This window comes from Poromitra crassiceps (genome assembly GCF_964638095.1).
Source record: "Poromitra crassiceps genome assembly, chromosome: 13".
In the NCBI taxonomy this organism is placed as follows: Eukaryota; Metazoa; Chordata; class Actinopteri; order Beryciformes; family Melamphaidae; genus Poromitra; species Poromitra crassiceps.
In genome coordinates, this window is record NC_139644.1 from 25,282,566 (window position 1) to 25,305,424 (window position 22,859).

The 22,859-nt window shown below is 44.1% G+C and overlaps 1 pseudogene across 1 annotated transcript; it reads right to left on the reverse strand.

Moving 5' to 3' along the window:
• Nucleotides 1–627: 627 nt before the first annotated feature.
• On the reverse strand, nucleotides 628–20,742 carry LOC310788050 (3 beta-hydroxysteroid dehydrogenase type 7-like; annotated as a pseudogene). The gene is made up of 6 exons (XR_014554094.1): nucleotides 20,577–20,742; nucleotides 15,134–15,289; nucleotides 7,899–8,007; nucleotides 2,943–3,041; nucleotides 2,167–2,329; nucleotides 628–1,485 (listed from the first exon to the last, which is right to left on the reverse strand). The product of XR_014554094.1 is annotated as a 3 beta-hydroxysteroid dehydrogenase type 7-like (transcript).
• Between the last annotated feature and the right edge of the window lie 2,117 nt (nucleotides 20,743–22,859).

The window sequence follows — 22,859 nt, forward strand, 5'->3', positions numbered from 1 at the left end:
ATTTCTGAGATTCCCTGGGTAATGAGAAAAACAACTGATATTGCATTGTGCCCTTAAGTCCAAAACGTCCCATTTGATTTGATTTGGTGAAAGTTCTTCACTCTGGTGCAACTATAGTGTGCTGGCAGAAATGACTCCTGCAAACTACAGTAAGCTGACAGAAATGACTCCTGCAAACTACAGTAAGCTGGCAGAAATTACTCCTGCAAACTACAGTAAGCTGGCAGAAATTACTCCTGCAAACTACAGTAAGCTGGCAGAAATGACTCCTGCAAACTACAGTAAGCTGGCAGAAATGACTCCTGCAAACTACAGTAAGCTGGCAGAAATGACTCCTGCAAACTACAGTAAGCTGGAAGAAATGACTCCTGCAAACTACAGTAAGCTGGAAGAAATGACTCCTGCAAACTACAGTAAGCTGGAGGAAATGACTCCTGCAAACTACAGTAAGCTGGCAGAAATGACGCCTGCAAACTACAGTAAGCTGGCAGAAATGACTCCTGCAAACTACAGTAAGCTGGCAGAAATGACTCCTGCAAACTACAGTAAGCTGGCAGAAATGACTCCTGCAAACTACAGTGTGCGGAAGAAATTACTCCTGCAAAACTCGCTTATAAATTGCTCCTAAATGAGCTGAAGCTAATACTGCTTCTCAGACCTAATACATCAGGGTGGGAACACACTGTGCTGCTTTATTTACATGCCAAGAGAACATCGGTCTTCAATCTCTGTGCGTCCATTGTTGTTGGTTGCCAAAGTTCCAACTTTGGATATTAGTTTCCCAAAGATAGGAATATTGTCTGCAGTGGAAGGTCTCGCTCAGTCCTACAAGCTTTGGACCATCTAACCATCAGAAACTAAACAGAATGATGCTCATTGTGTTAGAAATCAACATCAAACTTTTCCGGACTGAGTTGAAATCACTGCACTGGATCTTTAAGATGTGCTGGGGGTGAGTGGTTAGTGCCTGAACTTTCATTTTGTACTGACTCATTCCTTGTTTGTCGGAATCATGGCCAACAGCGGGTTGTTCCGCTTCTCTAGGCAGCAAGGTTTTCGTTGCACATTAGGATTTTTTGTCTTTGTCGCCCTTTGTCGGGAAAGTGTCGACCCATTTCTGTGTGCGGGCTCGACACTGGTCCCAGTCGTACAGGGGGCGGTACTGGAAGTGGCGCAGGGCTTTGTCGGAGCTCACAGTGAAGGAGGTGCATTCGATGGCCAGCGTGTAGCGGTTGAGCAGCGGGGTGAAGCTGCACACGGGCCTCAGCAGCCAGCGCAGCAGGTCATTGAGGCAGGCCAGGAACCAGAGCACCAGCAGCGGCACGCGCAACTGCCCGAAGTTAAACGCAGACAGGAACTGCATGTTGAAGTCCCCGTAGCTCTTGTAGGGCGAGTCATCATAACAGAAGTACGCCTGGCCTCCAACCGTCTGCGGCTGCTCCCTCAGGGCTCGGGATGCCAAAAGATGCATCCATGCCACGTTGCCTAGCAACAAAACAAAAACATACATAAATTAAAGGGGGGGGGGGGGTAACTATCATATGTCAATGCCCTTAATTGCTACAAAGGATTTACAAATGATCTCCCATGCTTACAATAGAAACAATATTAATATATGAACAATTAATTAAAAAGTAATAATGCTAATAAACATAGTAGCAGAATGTAGAAGTACTGTATGCATGTTACATCAGAAACAGTGATGATGGTTTGAATACTAATATTGTATCCTCTGTGTTTAACGGTTATCAATTGTCAATTGCTATCGAAATGCATGTAATGCTCTTATGGTTTAGTATGGCAGGGAGACGTTTCACTTTCTCGGAGTTTTCATTGTGTGAAAAGTCTACTTCTGCTTCTGGTCCTGGTGTGAACATACGTCACCATGCTAGGGTTATACTAGCCTGGGTAAACCCAGCCTCCACGTGACCTCTATGTACTATCAGTCACAAATAACTTACTTACGTAACTTACAGGCATAGTCTGTGACATCACGTTGAAGGCTGGGTTCACCCAGGCTAGGGTTTTACTACGCCCTCCTTCACAATGTGGGTTACTGGGCCTTTACTGCTGGTCTGACATCCCCAGGCTGGATGATGCCCTGTTCCCTCACAGTAAGTTGTGTTTATGACTTGGGGGTCGCAAACCCAGGAACTTTCGGCTCACCTGCATAGACCCGCCCATGTTCGGTGTCACTCGGGACACCCCGAATGACCCAGCCTCCCGTGCGGACGGCCATCAAATAGAAGTCCTTCATTAGCTGGTGCTGCTCACCGTAGATCCCGGTGGGCCTCAGAGAGCATGTGTACAGACTCGCCCCTCCGTTCACCTGGACAAACAGGAGAGGAGGAGGGAGCCTTAGGAAACAGACGGGAGGGGACCAGGAATGCAAACATTTCCGCACATGTGTTGAAATTATGTGGAATTTTGAAGATAAACAGCAGGAGGGTGGAGTGACACCACAGCGAGGCCACGAGAGAACCATCCGTTATTTGTTTTCGGGCACTGTGAGTGAAGTTGCACAAGAATCTCACCACAGTGTCACAACTTTCAACCAACTGAGCAAATACCAGGCCAACAACAAACAGAAAAGGCAAACAACAAAATGCAAACATGTACAGCCTTCGGGTTTGCATTTGTTCCATCCGGTCTGACCGATATTTTATATTCTAATATTCAGTAATAATTCAATAATGGTTGTACTCAGTAACAAGAATATGAGTGTTTGTGCTGAAACAGGCAGATACACACAGTGTTACTGTCTCTGGATGATGCCATTTCTGTTTTCTATCTTGATCTATCTTATCTATCTAAATTTCGAAATGCAGGATAGCAGTTGGCTGAAATTTGGCATGGAGGTCAAGTGTAAAGTTTTTGGTTGTAAAGCAAAAATGCTGCTGGCTTTCTGAGAACATCTATAAAAATGTGTGAACATGCCGTACCTTGGTGCCGTTAGCCCTCAAGCACAATCCTCTCGGCCTTGGCCTTGCTCTTGGATAGGGCATGGTGTGACTAATGTGTACGGCGTGTCTTCGTTACCCCTGTGCAGGACAAACAGTCAGAGAAGGAGTCAGGAGATACAGTCTTTTCTTGACCCTGCCGCATTTATGACTGGAATGTGCTGTGTGACGCCAAGTGCGCAAGCGGCAATGGAATGGAGAGAGGGAGAGAGAGAGAGAGAGAGAGAGCGAAGAGAGAGAGAGAGAGAGAGAGAGAGCGAGAGAGGAGAGAGAGAGAGAGAGAGAGAGAGAGATGAGAGAGAGAGAGAGGATGAGAGAGAGAGAGAGAGAGAGAGAGAGAGAGGAGAGAGAGAGAGGAGAAAGATCTAAATACTCTAAATACAGTCTTGCCTACAAAAACGGACAATGGTTCATTCTTACACTGGGACCAAATTGATTAATGTGAATGAGAGAGAGGCCAGGATGTTGTTCTGAAAAACAGCTGTAGCTATGTACGAGTTTGCACGCAGACACAAACACACATCTGGAGGAATGTTATAACTTAATGCTTCCAGCGCGTGGCAGACTGACACCGGTGTTTGGACAGGTTACAAGTATTTTGTTATCTCCTGCTGTTGTCTAACATACACACATCTTTCCAGATCAACAGAAACGCCTTGAAGCAGAAGCTGGTTTATATCACCAACTAAGTATGTAATGACGCACCGTGTTGTGGTTGTACCCAACAGTGGAGACGTTGCTCTGAACCATAAGTAAGGGTTAATGTACAACGAGGTGTCCATTATCACTTTTTAAGGGACGACGTGGAGGCGTGAACCGTCCGAGGCGAAGCCGAGGATGGTTGCCTCCGCGAAGTCCCTTAAAAAGTGATAATGGACACCTCGAAGTGCATTAACCCGCTTATACCATGGTCACTTGCCAACAAAACAATAAGACCAGTCATTTATATTTCCATGTGTAATAAATAAAGCAATCTAAATGGCTAAATGTCTGTAAATCAGTCTTCCACGAAATAAAATAGTCCCTCCCACCTCCACCAACCACCGTTTTAAAGCCGACTCAAACGTTAACTTTATTACAGGAATGCAGGTTTAACGATGTTTTGCGTTCTACATTAAATGAAGACATTACCGTTTGGCTGCTTGCTTTATTTTGTATGATAGATACGTATTGGCCAAGTATATTAACATTTAAGAGTTTCAGGAAGTGAAAAGTGCAGCGGGGGCTCGCACTGCGTGCTGTACTGTATGTGGTGAAATGCAGCTCTCTCTCTCTCTCTCAAGGACGTCTCTCAGTGTGTTGCTGTTAACTGCCCATTGCGTTGTTTTCTTTTTGTTGATCTCGTCTTTTTCCTCTTTGACTTGATTTGTGCATAGCGGGTGGACCCCTTGATTTGTATCAGTGATAAGAGGCAGCGCGCGCTCTCCCAGAGCGCCTGGCTGCTGGTTGCTGCAAGTTGTAAACAGGAGGTTTGACAGTTGACAGCTGAGAGCCCCGGTTTCTGTCAGCTGACCAGAACAGAGCCGGCTTCTCTCAGGAGAGGGAATCTCCGAAACGAAAATTCTCTCTCTCTCTCTCTCTCTCTCTCTCTCTCTCTCTCTCTCTCTCTCTCCTCTCTCTCTCTCTCTCTCTCTCTCTCTCTCCTCTCTCTCTCTCTCTCTCTCTCTCTCTCTCTCTCTCTCTCTCTCTCTCTGTGTCAAAGGCCGGGCTCGCCCCCGCTCGTGCACGAGCGAGGGAAATCTCCTCTTTCTCGCCGAGAAGAGCCTGATGACGCGAGGTTAAAAATCTCCGAAAACGAAAATCAAAATTGTAAATAAGAGTTATTTTTGATAAACTGAGCACACAGGGGTGATTTAAATACTTACTTTGACCGACTCAATTTTTTTCTCAAGTTCCAAAATTGTCATATTAACCCTTAACGGGGGTATAGAGCTCAAACTGCTCTCCTGATAACACTGATGAAACTATGGCGCATTGATATGAACGGTGAACAGACCATTTAGCTAGGTGTCCATTATCACTGTACAATATCACTTTTTAATGGACACCTTGCAGCCAATCAGAATCGAGTATTCACCCAGGACCATGGTATAACAATGATTATGTCCCCGCCAGTGCATTGAGATGCACTTGTCATCCTCTGTTTGTTTTGTGTTTCGTTTCTTCTTCTTCTCCTTTCATGAATCAGTTTCATCAAAGTCGGACCGCCGGTGTGATGTGCAACTTTTTTCTTTTGATTTCCCCCACATTTTTCTCCCCAATTGTACTTGGACAATTTCCCCCTGCTGCCCCGGTCGCTGCACCTCTGCCGATCTGGGGAGAGCCATAGACTATCACCATGCTTCCTCCGACACATGCGCAGTTGCCAGCCGCTTCTTTTCACCCAACAGCAGGGAGCTTCACCGGTAGAACGTAGCCCGGTGGAGGATCAGGCTATTCCCACCAGTTCCCGCTTCCGCCCCGACCAGGCGCCCCAACTGACCAGGGGAGGCGCTAGTGCAGCGACCAGGACACATACCCTCAATCCAGCTTCCCACCCCCAGACACAGCCAATCGTGCCTGTATAGATGCCCTACCAAGCCGGAGGTAAGACGGGGGCGCGAACCTACGACCCTTGTGTTGGTAGGCAGGGAATCTACCGTTACACTACCCGGACGCCCGCATGTTTTAACCTTCTAAGGATAATTATAGCGCCCTCATCTGGCTAATCAGTGTCATTTTGCAAATGCCAGAAAACATGATGTCACACAGGGTGTATCCTCCTCCTGCCATGTTTGGGCAAACATGACATCAGTGGTTGTCAGAGATTACCGCCTGAGATAATCATCGTTTGCTTGACGGATGGGGGCAGATATGCATCATGCAAACAAAGCTGACTCATTTTTAAAGAACGCTTTCATTCAATAGGGACACTGAACATCGCTTAAGCCTATTTTTACACCATGACAAGGCAAACGGGCAGTGCAGCTTGTTCAGCCTTAAAGGATGGCTTTCCCGTGGGGAATATGAATATATATTAAATCTCACGCCCCTAAGGTTTTCGAATCCGTTTAAATTTTTGAAATTGCTTGTTCACAGCCAGAGATATCAACCATCTCTCACATTATTTCCATGACGCTCTGACGCAAAACGCGTCGGGGCGACAAGTCCAGCCTTGCGGAAGTCGAGCACCTATGAACTACAGTGTTGTGGGCCTGTGCCGCAATGGTCCCGCCTCTAGAGGTCCTCCACGCCCCTTCAGAGGTCTTGAAGAAAAACAAAAGGCAGCCATCTTTTTCCACCGCCTAGCCTACTGTAGCTAATATTAGCTTCCCATAGCTCCTTGCAAAGAGACCATATCTCGGGAACGGAAGCACGTACAGGCACGGGACCGGCGGCATTGGAAAGCTCGTCAAATTTTACATCTAGTAGTAGGTGCGTTGAAGTAACGAAATCAACGCTGAGCAATGTACCCGTTTTTACACATTTTTACATGAAATAGTTACAACATCAGATGCGCTTAACTCCTTGGAAAATGCCTTAAAATGCATGAAATTTTTTTTATGAAGACATCTCCCGACATATATACTTCGGTTTAAATTTTTATGTCGAAGATTCTTCTTCTTCTTCTTCTTCTTTGACTTTTATGGCGGTTGGCAAGCATATATGTGCATTACCGCCACCTACTGGAGTTTGATATCAGCCAAATGCCTGAGGGGTGGGCGTGGAAACGAAGGCCACGCGAGCCCAGTGCATTGTGGGAAATGTAGGATTTCGGGTCCCCACACCCGCCCCTCCCCTCCACCACCCCCCCCCCCCACACACACACACACACACACAGAGTGGATTTCGGTTGATATCTCTGGCTGTGAACAAGCAATTTCAAAAATTTCAACGGATTCGAAAACCTTAGGGGCGTGAGATTTAATATATATTCATATTCCCCACGGGAAAGCCATCCTTTAATCTTTGGTCTGGTCCTAAATCAGCAAACGCATAGTTCATTCTAACACCACATACTATACCACGCCTAGAACATTACATAACATACATCTGACATACCAGACGTCCTAATGCAATCCATTACTGTGAACAGAGAAAACATCAAGATAAGTGACATGGAAAGTCAATGTGAGCCCCGCCCCGCTTAATAGCTCATTTATAGCTGCTTTATGTTGTTTTTATCTAGTCCAGTCCCAGTTACCACTGGGACACTGGAATGCAGTGTGTGTGTGTGTGTGTGTGTGTGTGTGTGTGTGTGTGTGTGTGTGTGTGTGTGTGTGTGTGTAGGCTACACTTGCAGAGAGGAGCAAGGCAACAGCTGTGTGTGTCAGAGGATGTAGCCTTTCACTGTGCCCTGCACAGGGTCAGAACAACAGACAGGCTGTTTGCCTGTCTGTACATAGATCATAGAACATAGAATTTATCTATGTGTATGTGTTGTTGTAGAATGGAATTAATCAATACATTCTTCATCCGCGACCATTGAGAGAATGCAATTTCCGCATCGGCCTCAAAAAGAGAGGGGCTGTGTTGGGGACATAACCAGCACCTCTCTTATTGAGCCAAAATGTGACGGTGGGCAACTTGAGGTAAAACCACTTGAGATCAAAAGAATAACTGGAGCCAGGAGTCTACCGCCCCCCCCCCCCCCCCCCCCCCTGTCATTCTCTCCTCTTCACCCCATCATATCTTTCCTTTACAGACTCTCAGATTTCCATCAAGTGGGCGAAATTCAAGAGTAGAGAAGATAAAAAGAGATAATAGAGACTGCGTTGATGTCATTGTAAAAGCAGTCTTTGAAAAAGTTACGATTAAAGTGTAGAGTATGTGGGTATGTGGTTTGGTGAGGAAAAGAGAACAGACGGTTAATAGAATGACAAGTAGGCTGCACGCAGAAACATGTACAGTAGACTTTGGTAAACATGTTGGCTGAACATAATTGGATTCAAACTTCACCTGATAAACGGGTCTCCTTTGACGTTGGGACCGATCACCTCCATGCTGCTGGTGTAGACCAGGGACTGGATGCCATTCTCCACACAGGCATTGATCACGTTCTCTGTTCCTGAGAGGAGAGAAAGCATTGTTTCAGAGATGGACACTGGGGGGTTGATACATCATATTTCATGAAGCAACTCTCTTTATTCCCTCAGTCCTGAGGGAACCCAGGTGACTGTAACCCTGTTCTGTGTTAAATAAGGAGTGGTCATGCAGCACAAAGAAACCAGTCGGATGGTGAAAAAATAAGAACTCTCTAAACTGGATTTAAAGGAGGGGTATAGTTTGCCTTTTCAGTAATTTTATATATTCGATCCAGAGAATAGAGAAGAGGAACAAGTTCAACAGCACATGTCATAAGATGTTTCAGAATTATGAGTTGATGCCATGTTGGATGTTACCTGTAAACTGTTGCACCTTCAAACATTAGCTTTATGTAGAGTCTAGATTTAGATTAGATTAGATTAGATTAGATTAGATTAGATTAGATTAGATCTAGATTAGAGTCCCAACCATACTTGCCAACCCTCACAATTTTCCAGGGAGACTCCAGATTTTCATTGCCCTCTCGGTTTCCTCGCGTTATGTTCTTAGATTATCACAATGTATTTCTGACACTGTACAGCGTGTTATACTGTTTCCTTTCCACCCAGACAACAATACAGCTACACCAAATGTATCATTTCTATGGCATGCACGCAATGAGAGCTGCTCGCCGCAGCCATGCTATCTATCTCCACTTAAAATTCAACTGAGCACCTGCAGGCGCCGTCAGGACTTCATGGTGTATTCAAGTGCACCTCATAAATCAGAAATCTATTCACAGTATTCCCATGATGTCACAAGCATTTTCCTACAAATATGGCACACACACAGCTCATTGGCTGTTTGTGCCATTTGATTGCAATCACCTGTTAATTGATTACAATCACCTGTTATTTTCCTACCGAGATGGCCGTGTGATGATATAACAGAATACTATCAATACTTGAAAGCCACAAAGGTTGTTTAAAACAGGAAGGGCTCTATTTGTTTCTTATTTTTCTTTGTTGAAATACATAGCCTACATATGTCTTTCTTGTTCTTTGACTACAGCATTTTTAATAATTAAATTTAATAATAATAATAATAATAATAAAATTATTATTATCATTATCATTATCATTATTATTATTATTATTATTATTATTATTATATAATCAGATGCTAAAATCATAACAATATCCCATTCAGTTCTATATAGTCACCAGAATGCAGGAAACAAAGTCCCCCCATCGGCTTGGGTTACGAAATCAAGTATGGTCCCAACCCAGATGACTGTAACCCTGTTCCTCTAATAACTGGATTCAAGACTTTTGAATACTTTCCAATAACCTTACGAGGCAGCTGGATTCTCAAGATGATGATTGCACCAGAAATCCATCTTGCCGCGCTCCAAGCTATTGGTTAACTTGGTCCTAGCAGTGGGCCGGACCAATCAGCGTCCACTCCAGAGGCAGCTACGGGCAGGATTTAGGTGTGACGACAGCGAGACGCGAGCCCGTGATAGACGGTGACAGACAGATGGTTCATCCAATCACCTAGCAGAAAGGATCTCTGCACACCTGGGAATATGACAGGTCCTTCAATGTGATTGGATGATTGGTTCATGGGGGCATCCCCTATATATAGATGGAGTCAAGGTGATGTCGCCCATAATACTGATGAAGGTCCTAGTGACCGAAACGTATAATATCCAATAAATTTTCTCCTAAGAAGGTGAGACAGTGTGCGCGAGCTTTTCTTTACACTCATCCAATCACCTGCCCGGTATTTTTTGAAAGCGCACTCCCTTTTACTAACAGTTTCCAAAGATGAGATCCCAGATGGTTCCGTGTAACAAACCATCTGGTTAACTTTCCAAGACTCTTTCAGACTTATTAATGACTGTTTAATACCTTGTTATTGTTTCAAGGATGGAGTCAAGACGAATATAAATTAAAAACAGCAGAAAGGGACACAGTTCACAGAAAGCACTTGTTAAAAAAACATGTGGTCCAATTTGGCAGAGGATGAAGAGGAGTTGAGTGTCTTGAGTAAACTTAGCCAGGAATTGCCTCCAGTATGAGAACTGTTCACTCATACTTTAACAAACATCTTAAAAATGGGATATGAAAAAACTTTTTGTGAAGCATTCTGATCCGATGCCACAGACGCCAAGGGAAACCAACATCCATGCCAAGAGAGACTCTCTCCAGAGCCAGAGGGAACAATCATTGCATTTTAACTGTATCAGAAAACACCTGATATGGTGTCATACCATGTGAAAGTGGCATCAATCTTATTCAGAGTATTGCCTTAATCGGGTTAAGATCGAATCATCAGCGTGTATGTAAACATACTCAATGTCTGATTGTTTTTGCACATTCTGCTGTGTAAAACCCACTATGAATTGGATTCATGTGGACATTTAAATAGCAAAGATCTAGCCTAGTTGTTGACACATTCCTAAAAATCAGAGGCTAATTTGCATCAGGGTAAAAAAAAGATTTGCTCAATCTATCAAATTCACATCAATTTCAAGACAGACTACAATTTTGGATCATGATAAAAGAAGCATTTACTTTCAAATGTTTTGTTCAGAACTGGATCAGATAAACACAGTAAATAAACACTGGGTTGTTTATTTTACAATGTGTGGATTATCCATTAGCTACAAATCTGTCTTTGCTGCAAACAAAGCTGATATCAGAAACAGTTCAATGGGCCACTTCAATAAAGATTGAACCCATAAAGAGAGGACTGGAACACTCCAATCACTTAATAAGGTACAACCTATTGAATATATTTAAAGTGATTTGAGTGCTCCAGTCCTCTCTTTGGGTTCAAATCAATCTTTATTGAAGTGGCCCATTGAACTGTTTCCAGTATTCTGTCCTTCCGACCGACCTCTGTGGAGGGGTTGAAGCGCAAGAGATTCCCTGATATCAGGTCTATCCAGTACATCATCTTAGTGGGTTATATTGTATGAAGTGGAATCAGATTCAAAATATGAAAGCTCAATGTGAAATATGTGGTCCATTTATGGATGGAATAACCACTAAGGTTTCAAATAAAAGATATACCACCCTCCTGTGCAAAGATAGGAACAATTTTCAGGCCACGTTTCCTTTCACTTCCCACTGACTTCCACAATAAAACTTTTCCAGGACAAATGCAGGCCTTGGTGATAAATACATGCTCGTAAATATGATGCCATATTACTTGTGTATACCCGTGCAGTGTCCATGCAGAACAGTGATGTGCGTCCCTATGTGACCGGTGGAGGCTGCGTAGCCATTACGTAGCCATTGCGTAGCCATTGTGTAGCATCGCAAGTTCGGCCATTTATCGGCTCTAATTACTTAATTAAACAATATGGCTCCATTAGCATTAGGTCACCTGCAGGGGTGCTCTTTAAGCTCTTTTGAAAGATTCAGCGTGATCGCACATAAAATGTCATAGCTGTGGCCGAACACACACACAGAGACTTCACATTCTTGTTATGACAAGATTGTTATAGGATTATATTTACACTCTCTACAGTACAGTTATAATATCCTCATCAGTTATCAATGGAACTATTTTAACTGATCCAAAAACATGGCTTCACAATATATCCAGTTTTAGAAGTAGACGCAAACATGAACACACTAAATAACAAAAATAACTCGCAGATGGGAATAAGTTAGTCATTCATAAATTCAAAGAGTTCAAAGCCATGAACCATCATTGCCCCGTACGGGTTTCTGAAAGCAGATATATATATACATACATGTATCTTTGTATCGAAGTTTCAGTTTTTCCCCAAAAAAGTTATTCCTGTCAGGGTGGAAAAAGCAAGTGAAACAGCATAGACCAGTGGTTCTCAACATGGGGACGACCAGGGAGCCTTACTGGTGTTCCAGGGGGGTCCCCAACAGATTGATGAATTGTTTAACTTCACCATTACTTAATTTACAAAAAGTTAACAGATTTAGAGAAAGTAAAATAATGAGTTATTTGATCATAGTTTCACTGTTACCTCCCTACCTGCAACACAGATGGTCATGGAATTCTGGGCCAACAATAACAATCAGATTCGATTTAGGTCAGAGAAACAAATGTAATCACATGGGGGGGGGGTGTCTGTCCCCCCAATCTGTACTAAATTAGAGATCCTGTGATATGTTAATGGTAGAGAATAGCTGATGTAGGCCATCATCATGTGAAATTCCTTTAGAGTTCTTGCTGTCTTTATATGAAGGATTAGTTTACAGAAACATGACTGAACAATTTATTCAACAAAATAATATGCAGAGTTCAACTTTCTTCACAGCTTAGACAGGCTGTTTTCATAGTGGTCAGGGTGGGAGGAACCTCCATGATATTGGATCTGGACTGGAGAGCCATGTAGCACAGGTCAAATCAGACCATCTGCTTCCTCTGTTGCTTGGGTGCTTTCCTACTTTAGATCATCCAGACAACTGAACCACCCATTGTTAATCTCGGTCTTTCCTTCTCCTCCCCGTCCCCAGGATTCCTACACATTTTCAATTAAAATATTCCAGATTTTTTCCAGACCTTGATTTGTTTTGAAGATTTTGTCTGGTGTTCAATATGCTTCATACAGATAAACATCTTGCCCCTGCTAAGTAGATCACATCCAGCATTGCCGCTAGCCATTTGGGTGCCCTAAGCATACTGTAAGTGCTTTGTGGTGCCGCCATCCCAAGAAAAACAATATTCTTTAAACTGAAGAAATCGGTCATATTTTCATTATCAATGTTACAAATAAGAAAACCAGAACTATGAAATAACAGTTACACCCCAACCCTCCCCCCCGCCTCCACCAACAGAGCAGGAGCCTCCGGACCTAGCCTGCCTGCAGCCCCCTGTCCCCCACCGTCACCTCTACACATGCAGGAGTCAGAGGTAAATATGCTCTTCAAAAGGCTAAAGCGGATGGTTCTGATGCCCTATCACCCTCTTCCCTGAAGCACTGTGCTGACCAGCTGGCCCCGGTGATTTCAATTCCTCACTGGAGACCTGCCACGTACCAACATGCTTCAAAACATCAACCATAATCCCCCTCCCAAAAAAGGCAAGGCCCTCGGCACTTAAAGACTATAGACCCGTCGCCTTGACCTCTGTGGTCATAAAGTCCTTCGAGCGCCTTGTTCTGTCCTACCTTAAATCCATCACAGACCCACTCCTGGACCCCCTACAGTTCACCTACAGAACCAACAGGTCTATAGACGATGCGATAAACATGGCCCTCCACCACATCCTCACACACCTGGACAATGCAGGAACCTATGCCAGGATCCTGTTCGTGGATTTCAGCTCGGCATTTGACACGATCATCCCAGCCATGCTACAGGAAAAACTCTCCCAGCTGGGCATGCCCGACCCCATTTGCAGATGGACCACAGACTTCCTGACTGACAGGAAGCAGCACGTGAGGCTGGGTATTAAGCACATAACTGACTTTCGGTCTATCAGCACCGGTGCTGCCCAGGGCGGTGTCCTCTCTCCCTACTTCTTCGGTCTGTACACCAACAGCTGCACCTCCAGTCATCAGTCCGTCAAGCTCCTGAAGTTCGCGGACGATACCACCCTCATAGGGCTCATCACAGACAGAGATGAGTCGGAAATACAGACAGGAAGTTAACCATCTGGTGACTTGGTGCAGTCAAAGCAACCTGGTGTTAAATGTGTGTCAAAAATGTGTGTCAAAAAACAGTGGAGATGATTGTGGATTATAGGAGGAACAACGGCCCACCTTCCCCCATCACCCTGAGTGACTCCCCCGTCAATACTGTGGAGTCCTTCCGCTTCCTGGGGACCATCATCAGCCATGGGAGCTGAACATCAGAGCTCTCACCAAGAAGGCACAGCAGAGGATGTACTTTGTACGGCAGCTGAAGAAATTCAAAGTGCCAAAGGCCACGATGGTGCACTTCTACACCTCTATCGTTGAGTCCATCCTCACCTCCTCCATCCAGGACCTGCATGCAGCCAGGACACTGAAGCGGTCTCGCAAGATCAAGGCCGACCCCTCCCACCCTGGCCACAAACTCTTCAAGACACTCCACCACGGCAGGAGACTGAGGTCTGCCAAGACCAGAACCAGTCACCACAAGAACAGCTTCTTCCAAACCGCCATCAGCCTCACTAACAAGGCCCCGGAAACCCCTTCCACCAAGGACCTTACCAAAACCCCCAACAAACCCACTACCTCCTCCTGAACTCAGCAGAACCTACAGTATGATATTGATTGCATGTGATTTGGTCGGTATTTGATATCATGCATGCTGACAGCGGCTGGGTAATAACAACATCCCTCTAATCTGAACATTATTCTTCACATCAACAAAAACTGTGGACTCAAAATGGGTCTACATCTACAACGACATAAAAGCTATAATTATGTGTGTATCGGACCTGAACCAGACTTTCCGTAATTTTCCAGACATTTTTTCAAATTCCCAAACTATTCAAGACCTGTGTTACACTGCTAGCTAACCTGGCTCGTGCTAATTCCTAGCCTACCCCACTAAGGTTAGTTAGCCCGTAAACTGGTGCTTCCCTACGTGTGGTTTTAACGTGAAAGTAAGACTACCTGGGTGAATGTAATTCTATCTAAGGGGTATCGTGTATGTTTAACTCACCCAAGCGTTGTTGTTAACGTTGGTGTTGTTCTCTTGGCGACCAGCCTGCGCTTGAACCAGATGAGCCCTCTTTCAGCTGCGTCGCCTGTTCAACTTGGCCAGCCCGCTCTCAGTGTGGAAGTTCAGGGGGGGTTTGGGGAAAAGGTGTATCCGTGGTCCGTGTGGATGAGGTGGTTGCCAAACAAAGTCTCTGTTTGTTTCAAGAGTCCGCCTTGGCGTCCTTCCTCCTCGCGGTGTGCTCGCAACTCCCAAAAGTCACAACACTCCACCCCTTTGTGTGACGTCAGTCTATCCCTAGCAATAATCTACGCTATCCAAACTACAACTACACCCATCATAACGGAACCACACCCAGCTCTAATGCTCTGCTCGTAACACCTGGAAATAATTAAATTCATTATTAATACTTTTCCAGACTTTCCAGACCTGCGTAGGAACCTTGTGTCCCTTTCCCCCCTGTCTCTCTCTCATTCTGATTGCTCTACCCTCCCTCCCATTTTTTATCCCTCCACCCTGCCTCACCTTTGACATTGACGGCGTTGATGAGGGCCTCTGGCACGCGGTGCCAGACGTCCACCAGGCTGGCCGTGTGGATGACCACGTGGGCCCCACGGGACGCCTCCAGCACCACGGGGTAGTCTGTGATGTCCCCCTGAATCACCTGCACCTTCACCCGCTCTGTGGGAGGGACAGAATGACACAACCATGATTGGGGGTAGAGCTTAGATCGGGCCCAAAAAAACAAGCCTAAGTCCGTTCTGTCTGAGCACAGCCCGGCCCATCCCATTGGCTGCATTTATGGGCCCGAGCTCGGCCCGAACCCAAAATTTTCTTAGTAGTAAGTTGGCTGTTTATCTAAACTATAACCCTGTTGTCTGTTCAGTCTTGTGAATACATAAGGTTTTAAGGTTACAATGTTAACATTCTGATTATCACACCCAAAATTACCCCAATTATATAAATATCTGACCACGAGCCTGGCCCGGCCCGACCCGGGCCTGAGGAATAGAAGGGAACTTCTATTATGTTATTATATCTATTATTACCCACTGGTCCGGTCAGGGTGAGCCCGGGTTTGGGCAGAGAATCTAACCTCTAATTGGGAGTAACAAGCAACAAGATCCTGGATCAAGATTGTTTTCACAAGAATCAGACAATACAACCGCATGCTAGCACACAGGCTTCTAAGACCTGAATTACAGGCAACAAGACAGTTTAAAGATAAACTACACACACTGGCATGCGAGTGAAAGAGTTTCTAAGAGCAGCGGAAGTAGAAATGTATCCTTCTGGGAAATTGGGGAAAATTTGAATAGGTGTTTGATTATCACATTTTCTTTGAGCTTTGTTAGGTCGAAGCCGGTAATGTCACTTTGTTGTCTCATTACGTCTAAAAACAGCAATGTTGTTTGAGGACAGTTTGCATCCTGTTCATAGAATCTCATCTTTACACAACACCTCACACTATGCAAAGCCTTTGTGCTTTTCCAAAGTGTTTTAACTTGGGAGGCAACTGTTGCATATTAGGGAAATAACTGTTCCCTTTTCACATTCTTGAAGGTTTTTTGGGGGGAAAACGACCCACACCCTCGTCTGTTCAGGCCTCATGTCAGTTGTCCTTGAAATGGGTTCAGCTGATAACCAAAGGACAAAGTGTCCTGGAGTTGCCACAGGTTGCAGTTATGGTGAGAGACGTACTGTACAGTAGCTCATGGATAATAATAATAATATGGGGGAAATTCATGTTTACCCACTGTCTCTTTGCACAGCCAGCTGCAGAATGGTTCATTGCCCTCCTGTAGCCTAGGTAACTTCTAAGGTCTTCCATATTATTAACATCGTACCCTTGGTGTATCGTCCCAGTAAATATTGACAAGTAGCCTACATGCCATCTGCTTACCAATCAAATAAAGCCTAGTCACTCAGTCATTTCCATTGTTTTCAGTGAGCTGGTGAAAGTGGCTGCATTGTGTTAGCCTGGGTAAACCCAGCCCCCAGTGACCTGCTCTCAGACTAACCCTGCTCACGAGTCACAAGAGTCAAGTCAAGTCACAAACTCTGAGAGCAGGTCACGTGGGGGCTGGGTTTACCCAGGCTAGCATTGTGTGGTAGCTGGTGGTGCAGAATAATGCCGTGGCCAGGCCCGCCCATTTCCCGTCTTTGCCCGGCCTGATAAAATGTGTCCCCTTCCCCCGCACTATGCTCTCCCCTAAAAAAAAATAAGAAAACAGATTTACTGGCGATATGGGAGAGCAGAGCAAGGAACTAACCATTCTACACTGAAACAGATATTGGTATGATGGGTATATATACCACTCTCATACCATGTGTGTATCACTTAGGGTGTCGAGTCATAGTCTATTTTTTATTTGTCTTTATTGAATGTTCCAAAACTGCATGTTTAACTAAGAATAGGCTAATGATTATTTCCACCCACCATTTATTTAATTTGGTTACTTTCATGTCAGAAGTTTGTAAGGAACAAGGCATGCTGGGGAAAATATGCAAATGTGTTTGTCCAATGCTCCAATGACATTGCTCTCTGTCAGAACTTGACTGAAGACATTTTTAACTATCATGGGACCCGTTCCTGGCTTACTTGAACAAGGTTAAAAGTGACAAGTAACTTGCCCAGTTGTTCTCTCATGGACCACTTGCGTGGTATACCATGCGCAACACCTCGTATAAGCACATAACATAAACAGCTTATGCGGCTGGTACAGCAGCACCACATTTTGGTGTTGGAATGTTGATAATATATGTATGTTTTTTTTTCTTCTTCCTGTGTCTGAGCTTGTTTTCGTTCTTATGCTCTGAAAAATTGAAAAATAAAATATTGGGGGGGATGGTAACCCAATTCTTTCCCAAGGTCCACCCCCCTTGGAGTGCCCCGTCAAGCTAATTAAATGGCCCCTCTGTAATTTGGGTTTGGAGCCGGGCCTAACCTGACCTTCACACAGTGCTGACTCACTGACTCAGCAGCACCACAGAAAAAGGAACTTTTTCATTTGGGCTAGCTTGATTTGAATAGCTCCAGCAACAGCAAAATACACCGAACAACGCTCACTATAGCACCGATATGTGCGGGGGGAGCTTACACCAAAGTTATTAAAGTTTTGTGTGGCTGGCTTATCGGCAAACGTAGGCTACTCGCTTAAAACATATCAAAAAAATATTTTTTATTTCAATAGACGCTTTTCAATTCGGCTGCGCTCAAGGGAGCGGGAAGGTGGGTGGGGAGGGTGCTGCAGCAACCCCTGGTGGCGAGAGATGGGATTTTCGAAATTGTTGGATTTGGCTGCCTTGTGTTTATGCCACCAACAAAATGCATTAAAAAACAGTTTGTGCTTCCCAGGCAGCTCTAATCTTATTTCATACGCTCTCTCTTCAAATCTCTTCATAATCTGGTTTTCCATCATAATAATAATAAATTCAGTGTTTATGCCTGTGTTGCTGTCGTAGTGTAAAACAACTAAAGGGAGAGCAGGTGGTTACATGAAAGTGAGTGAGAAAAGGAGAAGATACTGAATAATGACATCACAACAGTATAATCCTAATGTTAATTTAAAATTAAATATTCTTCTATGGATGAAAGTCCAAAAAACGTCAAATTTTCTTTGACGCTGCCCGCATTCCTTACAGCACCCCCTACTTAATAATAGTTCCAGCGCGGCTGGCTGCGCTGCCTGCGCATATCATATGATCCACCATATGATATGCTTTGCTGCCTTTTTTTCGGATAAAATTATTAATATCAGGCAGGCTATTAGTGGCTCCACACCAAGAAATGCTGTGACATCATCCTACCCGCAGATCTCTAGTTCGATAAATTTGTACCAGTTCAGCGTTATCGACCACGACATCTTAGAGAAAACTGTGCAAGGCCTTAAATCATCTTCGTGCTGTCTCGATACCCTTCCAACAAGCTTTTTTTAAAGCGTTTATAACTGTCTGTCGTCGGACCTATTGCAAATAGTTAATAGATCCCTTGTGACCGGCACTTTTCCTGAGTCCCTGAAAACTGCAGTTATTAAACCCCTACTAAAAAAGCGTAGCCTTGATGCATCGGTAATCAGTAACTACAGACCAATATCTAATCTCCCCTTTATAGCCAAAATAATTGAAAAGGTTGTTTACCTACAACTCAATAGATTCCTAACCTCAAATGATCTCCTAGATAAACTCCAATCAGGCTTTCGCCCCCATCACAGCACTGAAACCGCGCTTACTAAAGTCATAAATGACATCAGAATGAACACAGACTCAGGCAAAAATTCGATTCTAGTGCTACTGGATCTTAGCGCTGCATTTGACACTGTTGACCACTCAATTTTATTGGACAGACTGGAAAACTGGGTTGGGCTATCGGGTACGGTCCTCCAGTGGTTCAAGTCCTATCTTCAAGACAGGAAGTACTTCGTCTCCATTGGCAATTACACATCTGACCTAACTAGGATGACCTGTGGGGTGCCTCAAGGATCCATTATGGGGCCCGTTCTCTTCAACCTTTATATGCTCCCTCTAGGCCTAATTATGCAAAAAAACAAAGTAGTCTATCATAACTATGCAGACGACACTCAGTTGTATATAACTCTTTCCTCAGCTGACTATGCCCCCATAGAATCATTGTGCCAGTGCATTGATCAAATAAATAACTGGATGTGCCAGAATTTCCTACAGCTAAACAAAGACAAAACTGAGGTGATCGTGTTTGGCCCCAAAGAACAAAGGCTTAAAATCACTGCATGCCTTGAGTCTCGATCCCTGAAGCCTAAGGATCAAGTCAAAAATCTTGGAGTTATTATTGATTCCGATCTCAACTTTAACTCCCACATTAAGTCAATTAGAAAATCTGCTTTTTATCATCTTAAAAATATAGCAAGAATTAGGGGATACATGTCCAGACAGGATCTAGAAAAACTAATTCACGCCTTCATTTATAGTAGGTTAGACTACTGCAATAGCCTTTTTTCTGGTCTCTCCAAAAAAGAACTTAGGCAACTTCAACTCATTCAGAATGCTGCTGCTAGAGTACTAACGAAGACTAAGAAAGCTGATCATATCACTCCAGTTCTTAAGTCCTTACACTGGTTGCCAGTGTGTCAGAGAATAGATTTTAAAATACTGCTATTAGTCTATAAATCACTTAATGGCCTAGGCCCAAAATACATAGCTGAATTGCTCCCACGCTACGAACCGTCTAGAACTCTTAGGTCAACAGGGTCCAGCTTATTAACTGTCCCTAGGATCAAATCAAATCACGGGAAGGCTGCATTTACCCACTATGCTTCTGCTAGCTGGAACAAATTGCCTGAAGACCTCAGATCTCCCCCAACCTTACTTACTTTTAAAAATAGACTAAATACTTTTATGTTTACCGTCGCTTTTAACTGCTGACAGCTACTATGCAAACCCAATGAGTCCTCTATAAGTTTTAGCCCCTTCTGCAACTGCTGCGCCTGCTGCCTATTGCACTTTTTATACTATTTTTTTTTTAAGTTTTGTTGTGATGCTTTTAAATGTCCATTTTACCCTCCTCTTTTCTTTTCTTTTCCTGTCAACCATTTTATGTGAAGCACTTTGAATTGCCTCTGTGTATGAAATGTGCTATACAAATAAACTTGACTTGACTTGACTTGACGATGAAAGTCCAAAAAACGTCAAATTTTCTTGATGCTGCCCGCATTCCTTACAGCACCCCCTACTTAATAATAGTTCCAGCGCGGCTGGCTGCGCTGCCTGCGCATATCATATGATCCACCAAGCAGCACTTATTTAAATAAAATGTGACCTTGAAAATGTGACGCTCACCGTTCTTCCACCAAAATTCTCCTTGAAGGGGGTAGGCTACTTTTGTTACTTTGAAACAAGAACTAGTTGGTACACCATATATGCCGAATTAAAGGGCGCTATATGAAAATGCGAAAAGATGTACGGACAGACAGTCGCAGACAGTTCGGCTTACCTGTGCTGTGTCCATTTAGACTGGAGTCTACGTGTTTGTCGAACACTCTAACCTCCGCTAGTTTATCTTCCTTGTCCAGCAGAACTTGCAGCAGGTGTTGACCGAGAAACCCGCAGCCCCCTGTGATCAAATAGACGAGACCCGACTGTTTTTCAGAATCAGACATTGTATTGCTCTTAATATTGCAGTGACAGCTCTAACGTTACAATCCTGCTTCTGTCTCCTGTCTCCCTCTGCATACCGGTGTTAATATCCACAGTCAATGCTGTATCCCTTACTGCTGTCAGTGCTGTGGCTCAACCGGGCTCAACGCCATCCAACCAGATTCGATGGGCGGGATCTAGCGTCAAAGCAACACACACGCGCACACACACACACACACACACACCACACACACACACACACACACACACACACACACACACACACACACACACACACACACACACACACACACACACACACACTCACACACACACACACACGCACGCACACACACACACACGCACGCACGCACGCACGCACGCACGCACGCACACGCACACACACACACACACACACACACACACACACACACACACACACACACACACACACACACACACACACACACACGCTTTTTGTGTGTGAGTAAATACTTTTAGTGTCTATTGATTCACAATCCGTGTTTTACGCAACAACTGTTGATTTTTATAGAATTGCATGTTTTTTATACACCCAAATATCCCTTTCCCAAAATGACAGATTTCATCATTTTATTTTGAAAGCAAACTTGCCTGTTTCAAGGTGTTTTTCTGGCTGGCTCATGCAGAAACCTCATGGGAGACTTCTTTATTTGCTTGGTGACGTCCTTGAAACTTTTCAGTCTTCATTCTGAAGGCCATAGACTCTCCTGTAGTAGCCTTTCCACCAGCAGGTCACACACAGATTAGACAAGGGAGACTCTGTTCAAGGTTTATTAGGTCATCCGGAAGGCGTGTCGCACACAGAAAGCCTAACATGGGCACACACTCAGTCAGAACATCACTTTGATACACAAAATTATACTGATTTCAGCTGCTTGTCTGCTTTATATACCTCTGGTATGGTCTATACAGCCACAAATGGCAGACCTTCCCTCTCCCTAAATTCTCCCTCTTTTCTCTGTAGACTCAGAGGCCTGGCTGCACTAATGGACTTAATTCACCTTCTTATCACCTCTCGCATCTGGTCTCTAACGTGGCTTCCATGAAGGTTCAATTACAACATCACAAAGAGTCAGTGGTGTCCAAACTCAGGTCTGGGGACCACTCAGCAGCACAAAACAGTTATTTTCATTGTTATTTCATGCACTAGAGATCAGAACTACAGTATGTTTAGTTTGCTCTACTGTAATGTCATCACCTACAGTAAACACAGCTAATTCTTCATTAAATCATACGTAAGTTTTCTCAGATGGGGTGACTTTTATCAAATGGGGTCACAGGTCAAAAATGTGGATGTATCTTAGGGTCCCACACATGACAAAGATTGGAAAAACATTTCCTGTAAGTCATGCAGTGAGGGAAATGCTGCACTATGGAGTATAAACACTTTGAGGCAAACACGTAGGCATTTACAAACACACACCCCCACAAACACACAAACGCACGCACACCCCCCCCAAACACACACACACACACACACACACACACGTCACACACACACACACACACACACACACACACACACACACACACACACACACACACGTCACACACACAAACAGGTGGAATTTCCTTTCATTTCAGAGTTCCAGTCAGTCCGCTCATGACTCAAGTCAAGAGGAAAATCGTATCTTTCCACGGATAACAAACGGGAAAAGTATCATTTCTGATCAGCTGGCCTCTCAGCTGTTAATTCCATTGTGTCTAACTTGTGCCAATTAATTTCCACATCACCAATTATTCAATTGTTTCTTCTTTATCAACACATTTCTTTATCACTGCAGTTTTTAACTCAACTTTTAACTCAACTAAACTTGAGTCTGACAGACACTCCATATACTGTCATTTCAATGCTTGAATTCCATTTAATGACTGTTGCTCTCTGCTGTTGTGATAACATCTGATTTATATGAGAAACGGGATAAATGGTAACAGATTTAATATCTGCTTGTCCTGGTAAAGATGCTGACACCATATAAACCGTGCACCTCAACCAGACATTGCATGGTTTCCAACCCTACATCTGGTAACTCAGAGCTTGCCCAGCTCTTCCTCTCTTCCTTTGTCGTCACTGTGAATTCCTGTGTTCAGAGGTCAG